This window comes from Bubalus bubalis, chromosome 13 (assembly GCF_019923935.1).
Source record: "Bubalus bubalis isolate 160015118507 breed Murrah chromosome 13, NDDB_SH_1, whole genome shotgun sequence".
Classification (NCBI taxonomy): Eukaryota; Metazoa; Chordata; class Mammalia; order Artiodactyla; family Bovidae; genus Bubalus; species Bubalus bubalis.
In genome coordinates, this window is record NC_059169.1 from 28,631,304 (window position 1) to 28,649,916 (window position 18,613).

The window sequence follows — 18,613 nt, forward strand, 5'->3', positions numbered from 1 at the left end:
ATATATATATATATACATATATATATAATATATACTATATACACAGTCAATGGCTATTTATCGAACGTGGGTTCAATCCCTGGGTGAGGAAGATCCCCTGGAGAAGGAAATGGCCACCCACTCCAGTATTCTTGCCTGGGAGATCCCATGGACAGAGGAGCCGGGCGGGCTACAGTCTATGGGGTTGCAAAACGGTACACGACTTAGTGACTAAACAACTTTCTTAAATCAATTATCGACTTTATTTTTGACATACTAAAGTAGTTTAAAAATAATTCTGAAGATTGTTTATTCATTTCTCAAATATATTTTCCTGATATTGTTTTTTTTTAGCATTTTCTAAGAAAAAGTTTTAAGTCAGATTTGGATTTGCCTATCTGGCAATATGGTTTAGGCATGCCTATGTGCTTTTGCATATAGCATCATTAATTCTTGTAGAATACCTATGGAGTGGGTATTGTTAGCACCTGGTTTTACAGATGAAGTAACTAATGCTTAGAAATATCAAGTTTATTGCTTAAAACCAACTTTGTTAAAATGTTTTATAAGTTCATGTATCTCCAGTTTAAACACAGCCTCATGATTAAGAAGAAGTCTCCCTTTTCCTTTAATATACTTTTGGCTAGTGTTTCACAATTTCATGGAGACAAAAATCTGTGATATTCTGTAAATGAATTTTGATATTCAGAGACAAAATGTATTTATAATGATGTGCCAGAATCATTCAGAGAAGGAAACTACAAGTGTGAAATTAAAATTCAACCCTTTCTACCCAGGCAAAAACGGTTGAATCACTCCCTACCTCACAGAACACTTCAGAACACAGTGGCATTGTTCATGACAAAATGATGTTTATCTATACTGACTTTGCACATACGCATAGTAATTTCTATTTACTCAATGTTTTCCCTTCTGATGATGCAAATTTATTGAAAAAAAATCACATACATCTTAGTTATTTTTTTTAATTTCACCTAGGTGAAATCTTTGCTGTTTTGCTCTGAATCTCTTCCCATGAGATCCAGTTAAAAAGTATATTATTGCCTAAATGTAAAATATTTTGCATTCAAAATAATACCTTTAAAAATTGTTTATTCCTTCTTAAAGACTTTTCAATGTATCCTGTACTAAACTGTAAACCAGTTCCTTTTAATAAAATGTGTATTTAGTATCATCTGGCATGACAATTTCTCAGTTGGACCTCTGATTCCTTATATGTTAAGCTCTGTCCAGCCCTGATAACTGCATATTTCCCCACTTTGAAATGCTTTTAATTTTGTTTTCACCAATTTATTTATACTCCCTATTTAATTTCACTTGAAGTTTTACTAATTCAGGCATCCCTTTATTGATTATACCAAACCCATCAACAGTCATTATACTTTACACTACTTAACTTTTGACAAATTAAAGCATTTGTGATTTTTTTTTTCCTTGCTAAACCATAGGCTCATTGAGATTAACCTGCCATTTGCTTTGTCTTTCTTTGAGGTTACAAAGTTACAAAAGCACTTAATATACAGTAGGAACAAATAACTATTCTAACAATATGTGTGACCATTATAAATTCTTAATACATGACAGATAATTAATTGAAAACCATATAGATGAAATGAATGTAGTGTTTAAATATAGGTTCCTGTGTTCATGGAATTTTTCAGGCAAGAATATTGGAGTGGATTGCCACTTCCTATTTCAGGAACTCTTCCTGAACCAGGGATTGAATTCACGTATGTTCCATCTCGTGCACTGGCAGATGGATTCATTACTATGCAACATAGTTGTTCAGATAACTTGGGATTCTGTAGCACTGGGTTGATTTACCCATATATTATCTGCAATTTTTCATCAATAATATAATATTTACCTCTTCCTTAATATTTTCCCCCAAAGTTTCAATCAAGCAATGTTTATAAAGTGTTTTTCCCAATATAAAGGTAAATTTTCAGTTAATTATTAGTTATTGTCATTGTATTCTAAAAAACAAAGATTTATTTTACAATAAGCAGAGAGGGAAGTAGCCCATATGTCATGAAAGTAACTGCATAGATAATAATATCAAAATCTGAAAAAAAATCAGTATTAAGGTTTAGCTTATGTTTAAGCAAAATGAGACCCCGCTCCAGTACTCTTGCCTGGAAAATCCCATGGACGGAGGAGCCTAGTAGGCTGCAGTCCATGGGGTCGCAAAGAGTCGGACACACTTCACTTTCACTTTTCACTTTCATGCATTGGAGAAGGAAATGGCAACCCACTCCATTGTTCTTGCCTGGAGAATCCCAGGGACGGGGGAGCCTGGTGGACTGCCGTGTATGGGGTTGCACAGAGTCAGACACAACTGAAGCGACTTAGCAGCAGCAGCAGCAGCAGCAGCAAGCAAATTGAGAAGATACTTGGAGCTGATTTTGTCTTGTATTTTTATTTTTGCTCTTTGTTTTTACTTCATTTTCTTTCTTTCCACTCCTTTTTCTCTCTTTCCCTGCTGTCTTGATTTCTTTTAAATCAGAAAAAATATATATCGATCCTGCAGGGTATCTAAGGAATAAATTATTTGAATTCAATGCATGGCATAGAGAGACCTCCAGCTGATACATGTTATTGCTCCAGGTGAAAAGCTTGATTACTCTCATAAAAAGAATGAAAGGACAATAATGAGGGAATCACTTTCACTGGCAGCCTATGGCTCCTGGGTTTGCATACATAGCATAGTAAAAAAAAAAAAAATCAAAAATATAGAGGAGGAATGTTTCAGAATGTGGGTTAGCTTGGAAAGAAACCAAGGTAAGTGGCAGAAGTAGAACAGAGGTGTCAGGTCAGCAGCTTGACCAATTTGCATCTTTATTTCCCAGTGATATATAGAGTGATTATAAAGTATATGCTGTGTACACTGTACCCACCTTCTCTCCCTCACTTACTGTTTTTTTAGCTAATTAACTTCTTAGATTTTCAAACATTAACCAGAAGTATCAAGTTGTTCAAGTATAAGTCACTTGCTCATTTGCAAGTATGGGTTCTTTGACTTACATATTAACTCCTCTTAAGTGGCTTAAGTCACTTAAATTAACATCATCAGCATGGATATAATGTGTGTGTGTGAGAGAGAGAGAGGTAGAGAGAGAGGGAGGGAGAGACAGAAGCTTAGTACCTAGGTTTAGCTGCTGCTGCTGCTAAATCGCTTCAGTTGTGTCCCACTTTGTGTGACCCCATAGACGGCAGCCCACCAGGCTCCCCCATCCTGGGATTCTCTAGGCAAGAACACTGGAGTGGGTTGCCATTTCCTTCTCCAAGGCATGAAAGTAAAAAGTGAAAGTGAAGTCGCTCAGTCGTATCCGACTCTTCGCGACCCCATGGACTGCAGCCTACCAGGCTCCTCCGTCCATGGGATTTTCCAGGCAAGAGTACTGGAATGGGGTGCCACATTGCCTTCTCCTTCCTTCTCCTAGTACCCAATATTTGGCACTACTGGTGAAGAACCTCCTTGCCGATGCAGGAGATGTTTGATCCCTGGAGAATCCCATGGAAGGAGGAGCCTGACAGGCTACAGGCAAAAGGGTTGCACAGTGTCAGAAACAACTGAAGTGATTTAGCATATATAAAATAGCTGCAAGTTTCATTTAGAAGGCATAATGTAAACATGTTTTCAATTAGAATTGCTTTTTAATGGAATAAACTGCTCTAATGTATTACAATAATAAAATAAATGCTACAAATATATTTACACCAAACAATCCCATTTTTTAAACAAGTTATTGTCACAACTTTTTAAGAGCCTACTAAAAAGAGCAACCAATGGACAACTTTGTATAATAATTTATATCCATACAAATATCAAATCTCTACATAAATTTAGCCTTTACCTCTGATAGACAGGTAAACTTCAGAAAGATGCTAAAATTAATATTTCTCACTATGGAACTGAATATTAGCCACGGCAAACTCACTGAACCTCAACCAACTTGTATATTAGGAAATGAAACTATCTAAGGCAGTTTTAGGTATTGATAAACAGGCACTGTTACTCTAGGATGAATTTATTGTTCACTAATCTTTTTCCCATTACCCACTGCACACATGTCTATTATGGCCATTACTATAGAGTGTCTCAGTTATTTATGCATCGGTATCAGCAAACGTATGATGTGCTCCCCAAGGCTGGAGCTATCATCTGCTTCTGTATCTTCAGTGTCTACTTCATTAAGTACCCAGTAGACAGTGCTGTTCAGAGAAATAGCTTATGCAAATTAGTCAACTAAGAAATTGATTTAGTACATTTCAGGCGATAGACTTGAAGATTTAAAAGTAAGTGTTAGTCGCTCAGTCATGCCCGACTTTTTGCGGTCGCATGGTCTGCAGCCCACCAGGCTCCTCTTCCATGAGATTTTCCAGGCAAGGATACTGGAGTGGGTTGCCACTTCCTTCTTCAGGGATCTTCCAATCCAGGGATTGAACCCGGGTCTCCTACACTGCAGGCAGATTCTTTATTGACTGAGCTACAAGGGAAGCCCCAAGATTTAAAAAAAAGATGGTCAATTTAGGAAATCAGTCCTGAATATTCATTGGAAGGACTGGTGCTGAAGCTGAAGCTCCAATACTTTGGCCACCTGATGCGAAAAATTGACTCATTGGAAAGAGCCTGATACTGGGAATGATTGAAGGCAGGAGTAGAAGGGGATGGAGTAGAACAAAGGATAAGATGGTTGGATGGCATCACCGACTTGATGGATATGAGTTTGAGCAAGCTCTGGGAGTTGGTGGTGGACAGGGAAGACTGGTGTGCTACAGTCCATGGGGTTGCAAAGCATCAGACATGACTGAGCAACTGAACTGAACTGATAAGAGAATACTCCATGAGCACTTGCTTTCAGCACTTCCCTCATACTATTCCCTATTGGGAAACTCAGATATTAAAGAATAACTGTACCACACACCAACTGAGCTTACTTGATTCTGATGACAAGAAAGATGCACTGTGCAAAACATCTTTGTCAGCATGAGACTGTCTTTTCACAATTTGGTTGTATTAAGAGTTGTTTCTTTTGAAATAGAAATGAACTCATTATTTATCAACTCTTGCATAGTTCTATTTAATTCCAAAAGTTACATCAATGACAATTTCAACTACACTTTAAATTGTCCTTATGAAACCATTTTATTTTGTGTTCTTTAATTCTTTAACTTGAATAATACTTACTCATTTTTCTCTCATGCATAAGTTTGTTTCAATTCTAGAAGCAAAAGAGATGTTCAGGTTGAGATTGTTTCCAGGCACCGAATATGCGTAAACGGAGTACGTCAAGGCTGTATATTGTCACCCTGTTTATTTAACTTATATGTAGAGTACATCATGAGAAACGCTGGACTGGAAGAAACACAAGCTGGAATCAAGATTGCCGGGAGAAATATCAATAACCTCAGATATGCAGATGACACCACCCTTATGACAGAAAGTGAAGAGGAACTAAAGAGCCTCTTGATGAAAGTGAAAGTGGATTGTGAAAAAGTTGGCTTAAAGCTCAACATTCAGAAAACTAAGATCATGGCAGCCGGTCCCATCATTTCATGGGAAATAGATGGGGAAACAGTGGAAACAGTGTCAGACTTTATTTTTCTGGGCTCCAAAATTACTGCAGATGGTGACTGCAGCCATGAAATTAAAAGATGCTTACTCCTTGGAAGGAAAGTTATGACCAACCTAGATAGCATATTGAAAAGCAGAGACATTACTTTGTCAACAAAGGTTCATCTAGTCAAGGCTATGGTTTTTCCTGTGGTCATGTATGGATGTGAGAGTTGGACTGTGAAGAAGGCTGAGCGCCGAAGAACTGATGCTTTTGAACTGTGGTGTTGGAGAAGACTCTTGAGAGTCCCTTGGACTGCAAGGAGATCCAACCAGTCCATTGTGAAGGAGATCAGCCCTGGGATTTCTTTGGAGGGAATGATGCTGAAGCTGAAACTCCAGTACTCTGGCCACCTCATGTGAAGAGTTGACTCATTGGAAAAAACTCTGATGCTGGGAGGGATTGCGGGCAGGAGGAGAAGGGGACGACAGAGGTTGAGATGGCTGGATGGCATCACTGACTCGATGGACGTGAGTCTCAGTGAACTCTGGGAACTGGTGATGGACAGGGAGGCCTGGCGTGCTGCAATTCATGGAGTCGCAAGGAGTCAGACATGACTGAGCGACTGATGTGATCTGATCTGATTGATTAGAATCAATGGATATCTAGTGAAGTTATCTAATTAAGTTTAAAACTTAGTAAGGAATATACATCATTTAAAAGGAGGGCATAGCAACCCACTCCGGTATTCTTGCCTGGGAATCCCCATGGACAGAGGAGACCGGTGGGCTACAGTCCATGGGGCCGCAAAGTGTCGGACACAACAGGGACTAAGCACAGCACAGCACATCACACATATGTGATTTAAATAACACATAGAACAGTGAAACATATGTGCTGCAACCCTGAAGTGATAGATTTAAAGGACTTAGAGTACCACTTCAGGCCAACATGTGATAAAAGGGATTAAATTTATTAATATCTTCCTGACTGATATGAACAAAAATCTGGACAAAATATATGATTTTTGTGGTATTGTTCTCTGGTTAGCAAAGAGCAATGAAACAAACAAGGTGAGCCCTATGATTGCACAGGCACCGACGTGCCGAGAGAATTTGCTGACCATAGCACAGGAGGCAGGGCATTAGACGAGCCCAGCCAAGTACCAAATCAGATTAAATAAAGGTCTGGGGTGACTAAGGTTTATAAAGAAAACAGAGTAATAAAAAGAAGATATTTGTACAAAGAGAGAAATCTGGAGATCCATATATGGTCGCCCTCCAGAATTTAGCAAATTACTTATACAATCATATGAAGAAATCACCCAAGACCAAGAGAAGAACATCTAAAATGATTAAAGAACCATCATATGCATTTGCAAAAGACTATGAACAGCACTTATTCTTCTCAGCCAAAGTAGAGTCGTATATAATTCAAGGCTTATTGAGTAGAATATTTAGATTTAGCCTAGACTAAATTATTTTCAGGTATTACCTAACAGTGCTTAATAGTAAGCTCCAGTGTGGGGAATTAACTGTTCCCATGCAACTTCCACTGCAGGGGGACACAGGTTTGATCCCTGGTGGGGGAAGTTCCACATGCAATAAATTGTTTCCAAAAATAAAAAAAAAGCATGAAGTCCAAATTTAAGTCTGAAGTTACAACTTTAAACTGTAACATATTTTATTGCTTTCTGTGATGTTTTATTTTAATGACCACGTAGACAAAGTAAATTATAGAGTTTATCTACAGGCTGAGTTTCAGTGGTGACTGAGGAAAAGGGAGGTAAGTGAATTCATATAATTACAGCCAAATAACTGTTGTTATGTTACCAATTTTAGTCTGGACATAGAGGGAAAAAACAATATAATATTAAATTGCAGAAAAAAAGGTGTTGGAATCAATAAAAATATATGTTATGATTTTTGTGAAACTTAGTGGTACAATTTGATTAAGTGACCTGAAAAAAAGTGGCCTGATAACAGAACTGACAAAGTAACCCAAAAGGAATAGTATAAACAGTGAGATATTTCAAAGCATATTGTTAAAGAGCATTTGATTTATTTGATGACAAGATTCATAGTGGAACTATGAAAGAACTGATGGAGTGAACAGAAGAAATAGTCATTAGTCAAGATGGCAGTTAGCAAAAGAACAGCTGATCCAATTACATGGTTGATGTTACATGGAAATAACCCATTTGTGGGTGAATTTTGAATGGAGATGATTGTGAATGGTTGGAACTTCTATAGAAGGCAAGGTTTATCTAATTGAATCACATGATGGAGTTCAGAGATTGTTGTAATGTACAACTAGTCCTCCAGGTACAATGTTGAATATTTTTCTCTGGGTGTGTGTGTGCTGAGTCGCAGTGACTCTGCAGCCCCATGGACTGTAGCCCACCAAGCTCCTCTGCTCATGGAATTTTCCAGGCAATAAAATTTTCATGTTAATTTTATTATTTATTTTAATAATGTATATTATTTATTAATATTATTAATTAATATCCTATTGATATTAATATCATTTAAACAATTTATATTAACTATTAGTATACTGATTTTTCTTCCAACTGCAACTAATCTGACTTATTCCTCTCAGGCTTTAAGGATAGCACATAGTGAACTCACTTGCAAATCTACAAACAATTCAAACTTGATAAAAACTTTCCAGATGAAATTCCTATGTGATCCGCCAGCACTCAGTGTGAAAACGCATTAGTGCCATTTATAAGAAAAGTCTTTCCAGTCAATGACAGAACTAGGCCAGAAGCAATGAGGATAAATAAGTGATAGAGGATGTTCAATGGTCATCTGAAACTATGGTATAAAAGCCACTAGCAGTTCTTTTCTCTTTCACATGGAGTAACAGAAAACAAAAATCTACCCTTCGTTTTCTGAGGATGCAAAACTATTACATTTGTGCTTTTAGCTTATGGGAGTTGATACAGACAAAACTGTGCTTCATATATTTTATTCGATACAAATAAAAGTCTCAAGTTAGATTACAATCATTTGAACATAGTGAAAACTAATGCATAGAAAATGAAAACTTGAGATGGTATTCAATATGCTTAATTTTTTAATTGTTTTATTCTATTGAATAGTTCTCAACTTGGCATCTGAATGTATCCATTGTTTTAGATAGATAGAAACATAGATAAACAGATAAAGTATGTTGGATCTGACCCAACCCTGGAAAAGTCCACTTAATAACTCATTTTTTTGCTTTATGTTTTCCATATATCTTACCCCTTTTCCTTAAGAAAATCCCCTTTTCAGGGAGCTCATTATATTGGGGTTATCCTATTCCTTATATCTTGTTCCCAACAAATTCTACTACCCTTACATAATTTCTCAAATGTAATTATGCAATTATGTCATCATTTTTCCTTAATTGCTGTAACTGTGAGTTAGATTTCCATCAGCTGGTCCTCTACTTCAGGTTCACAAAATTTTTATACTCTCTTTTTCCTTTATCAATTAGGCATCCATATCTGATATTCACTATATTTTAGCACCTTATCTCACATATTTTTATGCTTTTATGGCCCAATAGCCTACATTTACTTTAGTACCAGAGTATTTTCAGGAAATTTGAGTCATAACTTGGATTGTAACACCAAGTCGTTTGATTTTGATGATATCGGCTTGCTATCTTTGGTTATGAAGGTATCAATAAAATATTTTAAAACTAATAGTGGCTACCATTTTAGTAAGCTTGTACATGTTTTGTGATATATTTCCTAAATATTGCAACATAACAAAGAAAGGAAATGTATTATTTTGAATTTTCACATATTAGGGATCACAGGCACAGAGATATTAAATAATATAATATGCCTAAGTTTACATATATAGCAAGTAGTGGAAAGCAGAGTTGCACTCAGATTCATTACTTATGGTCTATGCTTATTTCATGTCTTCATATTGCCTATGAAAATATTTTCAGAAAAGATCATAAAATGGTCACAAAACAATATTGTAATAATAAGTAATTAGCCTCCAATTAAAATAAATTTATATTAAAATTGTTTTGATTGCTGATATTAAAAAAATTCATTTTGATTTTTGCTAATGGCTTTTCTAGCACACATTGTGAGTTTATATACTTTATTTATTTATATACCTTTGTCTGTCTTAATTGTGAGCCAACCAAGAGTATTAGATAACCATCAAAGAAAACTAAAAATGAATTACTGAAACCATTTCATGGCATTATGCATTTTCTCTGTGTCCCATGTTTCTGGTGACTCCCCCGCCACAGTTTTGCTGAGAGTAATTGCATATAACATTATATAAGTTTAAGGTGATTTGATACAAGTTTATATTGTGAAATGATTACCACAACAGTATTAATTAAAGATCATCGCCTCACATAATTACATAATTTTATGTGTGTTTGGTAGGAATATTTAAGATTTACTCTCAGCAACTTTCAAGTATATAATACAGTATTATTAACTATAATCACCATGCTATTGATTAAGCCATAAATCTCATTTTTCTTGTAACTGGAAACCTCTATTCTTTGGCCAATATTTCCCCATTTCCTCCACCTTCCAGTCCCTGATAACCAGTCGTTGACTCTCTTTCTATGAGTCTGGCTATTTTTAGGTTCCCTGTAAAAGAAAGATCACATACACTTCCTCTTTCTGACTGACAACACTGTCTAATGCCCTCAAGATTTATCTATGTTGCTGCAAATGACAGCATATCTTTCGTTTTATGTCTGAATAATATTTTGAAGAACTTTTATAATATTTTTCATGGTGGTTGCACCAATTTACATTCCCACCAACAATGCACACATTTTTTTCTTTCCTCTATATCCTTGCCCACACTTGCTGTAACTTTTCATTTCATTATAGGCATTATAATGGGTGTGATGCAAAATGACAGGCCATTTGGTTTGGATTTGTATTTCCCTGATTGTTAGTGGCGGTGAGCATTTTTTCATGTACCTGTTGGCTACTAGTATATTTTCCTTAGAAAAAATGTCTGTTCATGTTCTCTGCTGGGGGTACTTTTTGAATGATGCCACCATCAAGTATGATTATCTGAGGTCTCATCAGTCAATTAAAAAGTCACTTTCTCCATTATCCTCTATATGTTTAAAATTAACAAAAGACTGTTGTGCTGTTTATGCTGCTAAGTCGCTTCAGTTGTGTCCGACTCTGTGCAACCCCAGAGATGGCAGCCCACCAGGCTCCGCTGTCCCTGGGATTTTCCAGGCAAGAACACTGGAGTGGGTTGCCATTTCCTTCTCCAATGCATGAAGTGAAGAGTGAAAGTGAAGTTGCTCAGTCATGTCTGACTCTTCGCGACCCCATGAACTGCAGCCTACCAGGCTCCTCTGTCCATGGGATTTTCCAGGCAAGAGTACTGGAGTGGGGTGCCATCACCTTCTCCGCTGTTTATGCTAGTAACAAGAAATATTTGAGCTCCTTTATTTATTAGAATGTACATTAAACGCAGCACAAATAATCTCTAAAATGTTATACTATTGTAACAAATGGTCTATCTATGCATCTTGTGGTTCATGCATCTATTTCAGTGAATCATTTCCTCAAACTTACAATACTTGCTCTCTGACTTTTAGAATACATTTTTTTTTCCGGTGAATTAATGTTTTAAAATAAAACACTATTTACCTTGAGGAAAAGCCTAAATCAAATATTTTTATTTTATATTATTCATCATGTGGATAGTAGGAATTTTTCTTGGTCCTGAAATTTCATAATTTACATATCTGAATGTCAGGACTTATGATCAAGACTGGAAAACTTTTAAAAATAAGTTGTAATTAGAAAGGGAAGGAAAAGAATAATTTGTGTATATTCTGCTGTACCATCCCCAAAACAACAAGAAAAAGTTATATTCAGTTGAGGTAATCTAAGAATTACTTACTGAATACTGGGTGCATGCCAATTGTGGCATGAAGTATACAAATACAAACATATAATTTGTATGTAGCTCAAGTTCTTCTGATATTAAAAAAAATCATTTTGATTTTTGCTAATGGCTTTTCTAGCACACATTGTGAGTTTATATAATTTATTTATTTATAAATAAAAGGGACAAAGGCATGTAAACAATTAATTATAAACCAATCTGAGATTATCTTTGTTAACTGAGTTAACAAAGTTTTATTAAAGCCTCAGTTCAGTTCAGTCCCTCAGTCGTGTCCGACTCCTTGCGACTCCAAGAATCGCAGCACGCCAGGCCTCCCTGTCTGTCTATCATCAACTCCCGGAGTTCACTCCGACTCACGTCCATTGAGTCAGTGATGCCATCCAGCCATCTCATCCTCTGTCGTCCCCTTCTCCTCCTGCCCCCAATCCCTCCCAGCATCAGAGTCTTTTCCAATGAGTCAACTCTTCGCAGGAGGTGGCCAAAGTACTGGAGTTTCAGCTTTAGCATCATTCCTTCCAAAGAAATCCCAGGGCTGATCTCCTTCAGAATGGACTGGTTGGATCTCCTTGCAGTCCAAGGGACTCTCAAGAGTCTTCTCCAACACCACAGTTCAAAAGCATCAATTTAGGGAATTTATTGGTCATATAGAAGTTATTGAGTCAAATGAACAATCTATTTTTTTTTCATTTTTTCACAAGTAAATTGGATTATGTAACTTTTTAAAAATGTGACCCAAAGTATTTACAATTAAAATGCCATATTCAGGGATGGTATAATTTTTTTACTTTTCTTGATGTAATTCACCAGAGTTATTTTTTATATTCAGAATTTCAATCATTACAAATATAGGAAGCATCTATATATTCAGGTTTTTTTTTTTCTTTGTACATTCTCTCATATGAAATATTCTCTGAGTACCCAGGTTAATTAACTAATCACTGCATTGTCAGCTCTCTATTATGCTCTCTGCTGTATCCTATCACTGACTTGTTCTGGGTTAAGATTTATCTTGGGAATTGAAAGCCAAGGCTGGAACAAGCTGAACAGAGTGTTCTATTTCTGTATGAAATGATAGATGCTACTCTTGCCCAGAATGACAACACTTTGCACTGCTCCCAATCTGTAAATTGCTCCATTTGCTTGGCATAATAAGTATATTGATGCATTTAATTCTTTCTACCAGGGCCATGCTGTTCAGTTCCTTTCTGCTAGCCAAATATATCAGAAGTCATAAATTACTCATCGATAAGGAGACAATGTGATCTCTTTTATACATAAAAGCAGTGTTACAGCCCTGCTGTTACCATTTTGAGTTATCATGTTTTTTAAGATTCAAGATTAGAAAAAGATTTGTGGTGATATTTTTACTTTTATCAATGACTTAGTCTTAGCCCAGCAAACATCCTGACAAAATAATTGTGTATAATTAGAGGTATGATCTGTGGAAATGCTTTATTGTTAACATAACTACCACTTTTTCTCAAAATGAGCTTTCATTTATTTTTTTCTCATATACTACAAATAGTGTTTGTTTTAGATTCACATATTACAAAAATAAAATGACTTAAATATTATATTCAGCTGTGGCACCATATATGATTTTGTTTTCTCTTTTACACATTTCCTTTTATTTTTTTTCTTTACTGAGTACAGATTGCTTTTATAGTTTCCCAAAGAGGAGCAGAGTTGGACCATAAAGAAGGCTGAGCACTGAAAAATTGATGCTTTCAAATTGTGCTGGGAAGATTCTTGACAGTCCCTTGGGCTACAAAGGGATCAAACCAGTCAATCCCAAAAGAAATCAACCCTGAATTTTCATTGGAAGGATTGATGCTGAAATTGTAGCTCCAGTACTCTGGCACCTGATGCAGAGCCAACTCATTGGAAATGACCTTGATGCTGAGAAAGACTGAGGGCAGGAGAAGAGGGTGACAGAGAATAAGGTGGTTCGATAGCATCACCAACTCAATGGACGTGAGTTTGAACAAACTTCGGGAGATAGTGAAAGACAGGGCTACCTGGCGTGCTGCAGTCCATGGGGTTGCTGAGAGCCGGACTAGACTTAGGGAGTGAACAACAACAAAAAAGGAGAATGCCTCAAAGGAACAAGGTTTGGAGTGTTTAGTACCAAGCATTATCAGTTTCCCTTATAATCATATGACCTGAATCGTATCCAATACTTATCTAAGTTACGAGTGCCGAACTATTTACCCACTGGATCAATCGAGTCCATTACTTCATTTTCAAAAATTAGTTTTATTGGAGCCATGCCCATCTATTTCTGTATTGTTACAGCTGCTTTAGTCTGCAGTGTGGTAACTAAAGTAGACTTTACTTTAGTCGCCACAAAGACTTTACGGCTTGCTGTGTGTTTAGCTGCTCAGTCGTGTCCGACTCGGTGACTCCATGGCCCGTAGCCTACAAGGCTGTTCTGTCCATGGGATTCTACAGGCAAGAATACTGGAGAGGAATGCCATGCCCTCCTCCAGGGGATCTTCCCAACCCAGGGATTGAACCCAGGTCTCCCACATTGCAGGCAGATTCTTTACTGCCTGAGCCACCAGGGAAATATTTATTTCTATGGAATTTACTGAAAGAGTTTGTTGACATTGATCCAAGTAAGAGTCAGAAATTATCATTGCTCCTGGTGTTTTTTTATTATCATTTACTTTTAGAAATTCATTGAATTATTTCTACTCCTAAGGAATATTCATAGGGTTGTTGGGAGGGGCAAATGAATTAAATAAGTCAATATTTGCAAGTAGTTAAAAAACCTGGGTCATAAGAAGGGCCTCATAAGTGTTTCATAAAAAATGCAAATTAATTTTGCATATACAGTAATTCAAAGAGTGCTAGATCTCTTAATTTGTATTTAACCAAATTGTGGATGCTAGCAGTGTTCAGAGATTCATTATTAAAATCAAACATAACCTTGACTATATCAGGCAAGTCATGGGAAAGCAGAAACTTGTTCTTTTTATTCTAAAGATAATTTATACATTTAAATAAAAGGATGAAAAACTTTTGACAGATTTTACAGGTACAAACATATCCTAGAGCAAACAATGCATGTTTCTGTCAACTAATTGATAGAAGACAATGATAGGTTACTTTTCGAGTTTTCTTCAGTAGATAGTTGAATATATTATATCAATAATTGGTTATTTGGGGAATATTAACATTATTTACATCATGTTCAACCTAAGTGTTTATTTAATGTTAAAGTATTATGATGCTATGGTTACACACAAAAATAAATATTTCAGCCATAAGAAGAAGGAATAGAAAAGTTTGTAAATAATTTTTTTCTTCAAGTGTCTCTTCCTGTTACTAAATTAAGAGGAGAGTATCTTTATTCACATAGTTTTATGGAAAGTAGTTTAGAAATGACTGTGTTTTGGTCTTTGGTGCTTATTTGTGTTAATGACAATACACATTTTAATCAATGAAAAATGATTTTTTGCATACTTTAGTTTCCTATTAACTGCTTTAAAAACACAATTAGGCAAAATTTACCTCTGTACTCATAAAAATCTCTGCTTTTCCTTGCAGTTTAGTGATATGGCATATTTAAGTGTACAAACCACTAAAATATCTATGCAACATTTTGATTAACCATTTATGAATTGTTTTTTTATAGCTTCTATAGCATTTAGAGAAATATAGATCAAAATAAAATATGTAAACATGATAAACATTTTCATGATGTAGCAGTGAATTTAAGGATAGCATAACATAAAGCAGTGGTTTTATATTTCCTTAAGGAGCAGTACCCTATTTTGAGGAAATTTTTTGGAATTCTAATAAACACAAGTATTAAAGTGGAGCTGAGTGCTGAAGAATTGATGCTTTTGAACTGTGGTGTTGGAGAAGACTCTTGAGAGTCCCTTGGACTCCAAGGAGATCCAACCAGTCCATTCTGAAGGAGATCAGCCCTGGGATTTCTTTGGAAGGAATGATGCTAAAGCTGAAACTCCAGTACTTTGGCCAACTCATGCGAAGAGTTGAATCATTGGAAAAGACTCTGATGCTGGGAGGGATTGGGGGCAAAAGGAGAAGGGGACGACAGAGGATGAGATGGCTGGATGGCATCACCGACTCCATGGACTTGAGTCTGAGTGAACTCCGGGAGTTGGTGATGGACAGGGAGGCCTGGCGTGCTGAGATTCATGGGGTTGCAAAGAGTCAGACACAACTGAGCGACTGATCTGATCTGAAAGCGGAGATTCTATAGTTGAAATATGTGCTGGTGCCTAGTCTGTTGGCTATTGTCACAAAAATTTTGTAGAGCACACCATCTTAACATTCAGCTATTTTAAATTATAATCATTTATCTTCTCTCATTTGTCTGCAAATTTGCTATGATAAAATATCGGGCCAAATTTTATCAAAGATAGTCTCTAGAGAGAATGATCCTTTTCTTTGATGGGCTCCTTATATACTCGGATATGTAATGTTTTGTCAGGAAAAATAACAGTATATTATCAAGCAATTAAGAAAGCTTGAGTCTCAATGTTGGTATTAAATTAGATTTAATTTAATAACTTCACCTATATGGATAATGCATTCATTATTTTACTGCTGCTGCTGCTGCTAAGTTGCTTCAGTCATGTCCGACTCTGTGCGATCCCATAGACGGCAGCCCACCAGGCTCCTCTGTCCATGGGATTCTCCAGGCAAGAACACTGGAGTGGGTTGCCATTTCCTCCTCCAATGCATGAAAGTGAAAAGTCAAAGTGAAGTCGCTCAGTCGTGTCCGACTCTTAGCCACCCCATGGACTGCAGCCTACCAGGCTCCTCCATCCATGGGATTTTCCAGGCAAGAGTCCTGGAGTGGGGTGCCATTGCCTTCTCCACATTATTTTACTAGGAATGCATATTTTATAATTGGAATTTTTGAAGTCAATTGTATTTATATTTAATATCAGTTAAATAAGTAATTGCATTGTTATTAAGAATAATACTTTAATATTAATTTCTGTAAATATGTTTTCATGAACTATTTTTGATAAGTAAAATTGATGGTAGAGTAAAATGATTCAGTCACTATAATGAAAACAAGATTATATGAAGTAAACTGTTTAAAAAGAGTAGTCCCATTTGGATATAAAGCAGATTTGTCATTGAATGATTAGGTGTACTTGTACTTGAACAGAAATGGCTTTAATTTGCTATGATAACCCTGTGGCTATGTGTTGCCAAACAGTTTTAGAAATTTCATTTTTTTGAGTGACAAAACAATTACTATTGGATCTCTTGTTGGTTAATGGAAAATATGACCTTACAAATGTTAAATAGAAAGTCTCAAAAAGGAGAGCTATCCTTCTTTGTTGATGAATTCTCTAAGGAAAATTGTGCTACTGTATAAAGAACCAATTTTTTTAGTCAAGAAACTGGGACATCTCTGACTAACTTTCCATCTGACCCCATTATAATTGCATTTTTGTGATGGGGATGGAAGTCTTCTTTCTTCCTTCCATCCACTGACCTAATTTAAGAGGAAAAGAAGTCACAGGGAAAGAATACTGCAAGCACAAACAACTATGAATAAATCTTATGTTTTGAAAAATCAAAGAAAATATAGGAAAATCAAATATTAGAAATACTCTTCAAACATAGTTTAATTGAATTATATAATCTTTTATAAATTTTCTCCTTTAAAACAATTTTATCTAAAAATGATTTTACTTATAGTATTATTTTTAAAATTACATAACCAAATATCTGTGTTTGTAGATATGTGAATCCTTCTAATGCAATCATAATGCAACTATAATGATAAAATAAAAATCCTTATTGTGCAATTTCATTAAGCTATCAGTCAAAACTGGGATTAACCTTCTTTAAGAAATATGTAAGTTGAATATTTCTCATTAAGAAATGAGTAAGTGAGAAACAGTACTGATCCTATGGATTTACACAGAGGTTGACAATCCCTGGATCTACCTTAGACAAAAACAACAGTCACCTTTTCTTCCAGCTGGTGTATGAAGAATTTAGCTAAGCTGTTTCACCAGCATTGCTGCCTTGGCATCTGTTCTGTTTGGCCAAACTGCTTGGGGGACCGTGAACTGACATTAGCTCTCTCATGCAAGCACATGCCTTAGATAGCAGCCCAGTGGCAGAGTCACAAGCAACTATAAATCCCTGAGGGGACTTCCCCAACAGGCCTTGTGATCAACAAGCCCCCCAGTCTCCTAACACCTTCCCTTTATGTGTCATTAAATAAGACCTCCATGATGCTTACCCAAACTCCACTCCTATGGCTTGAATCTTCCATTCTGGCCCTAACCTGGGAATTCCAAAGCACTTCACAGGAGAACTCTAAGGAAAGCATGTGCCCCAGGTGCTGACTCTCTGTCTGTTTGTACCTTGCTGTGACTACTCTGTGTGGCCCTGTAAGACCACTTCCTCTAGGACTTATAATAAGCATCTCCATTTCAATTTTTCTTGCAGTCTGTTATTGAACCATGGGTCACCATCCAGCAATCTGTGCTCCACTTAATAGGTGTTAATTTGACAGATTCATAACAAGGTGTGAATGAATATTGTGTACTGCTTGAATGAGAAATCAATTATAATGCACACTAAATGAGAACCAAAGAATTCCATGATAAAACTATTAATAAGTATGAACATTCAAGGGAGCAATAAAAGCATGCTTACCTCAGTAAGTACTGCAGTATTTTTAAACACTCCTGTTGCCTTTAATTTGAAAATCTTATTTATTCCATGCTGGATTTCTATTCTGCCTTTCAGATATGCATTTGCATTCATTTCTAAGGTGAAATAAATTCCCCATTATAATACTACCTGAAAAATAGTTGTCTCCCTCAGTATAAATGCATAATATGCACTGCTGACTTCTGATTTTAAAGGATAAGATTAAACATACTATACTCATTTTTATCACACTCTCCCAAAACTCCACTAAATGATTTTTTAAAGGTGTGAACCGGAAGCAAGCAAAAAAGACAAAAAGGGAATAAATGGAAGAGAGAATTTTGGAGGTCAAAGAGCAAATGCTTAGATGGTCAGTCACTGCATTAGAAACCCAGGAAATGCTGCGAACTAAGCTGGCAGTTGGCAAAGTCAATGCACAACTGAGATTTACTCTGAACAAGGATTTGCTGGGTCAGG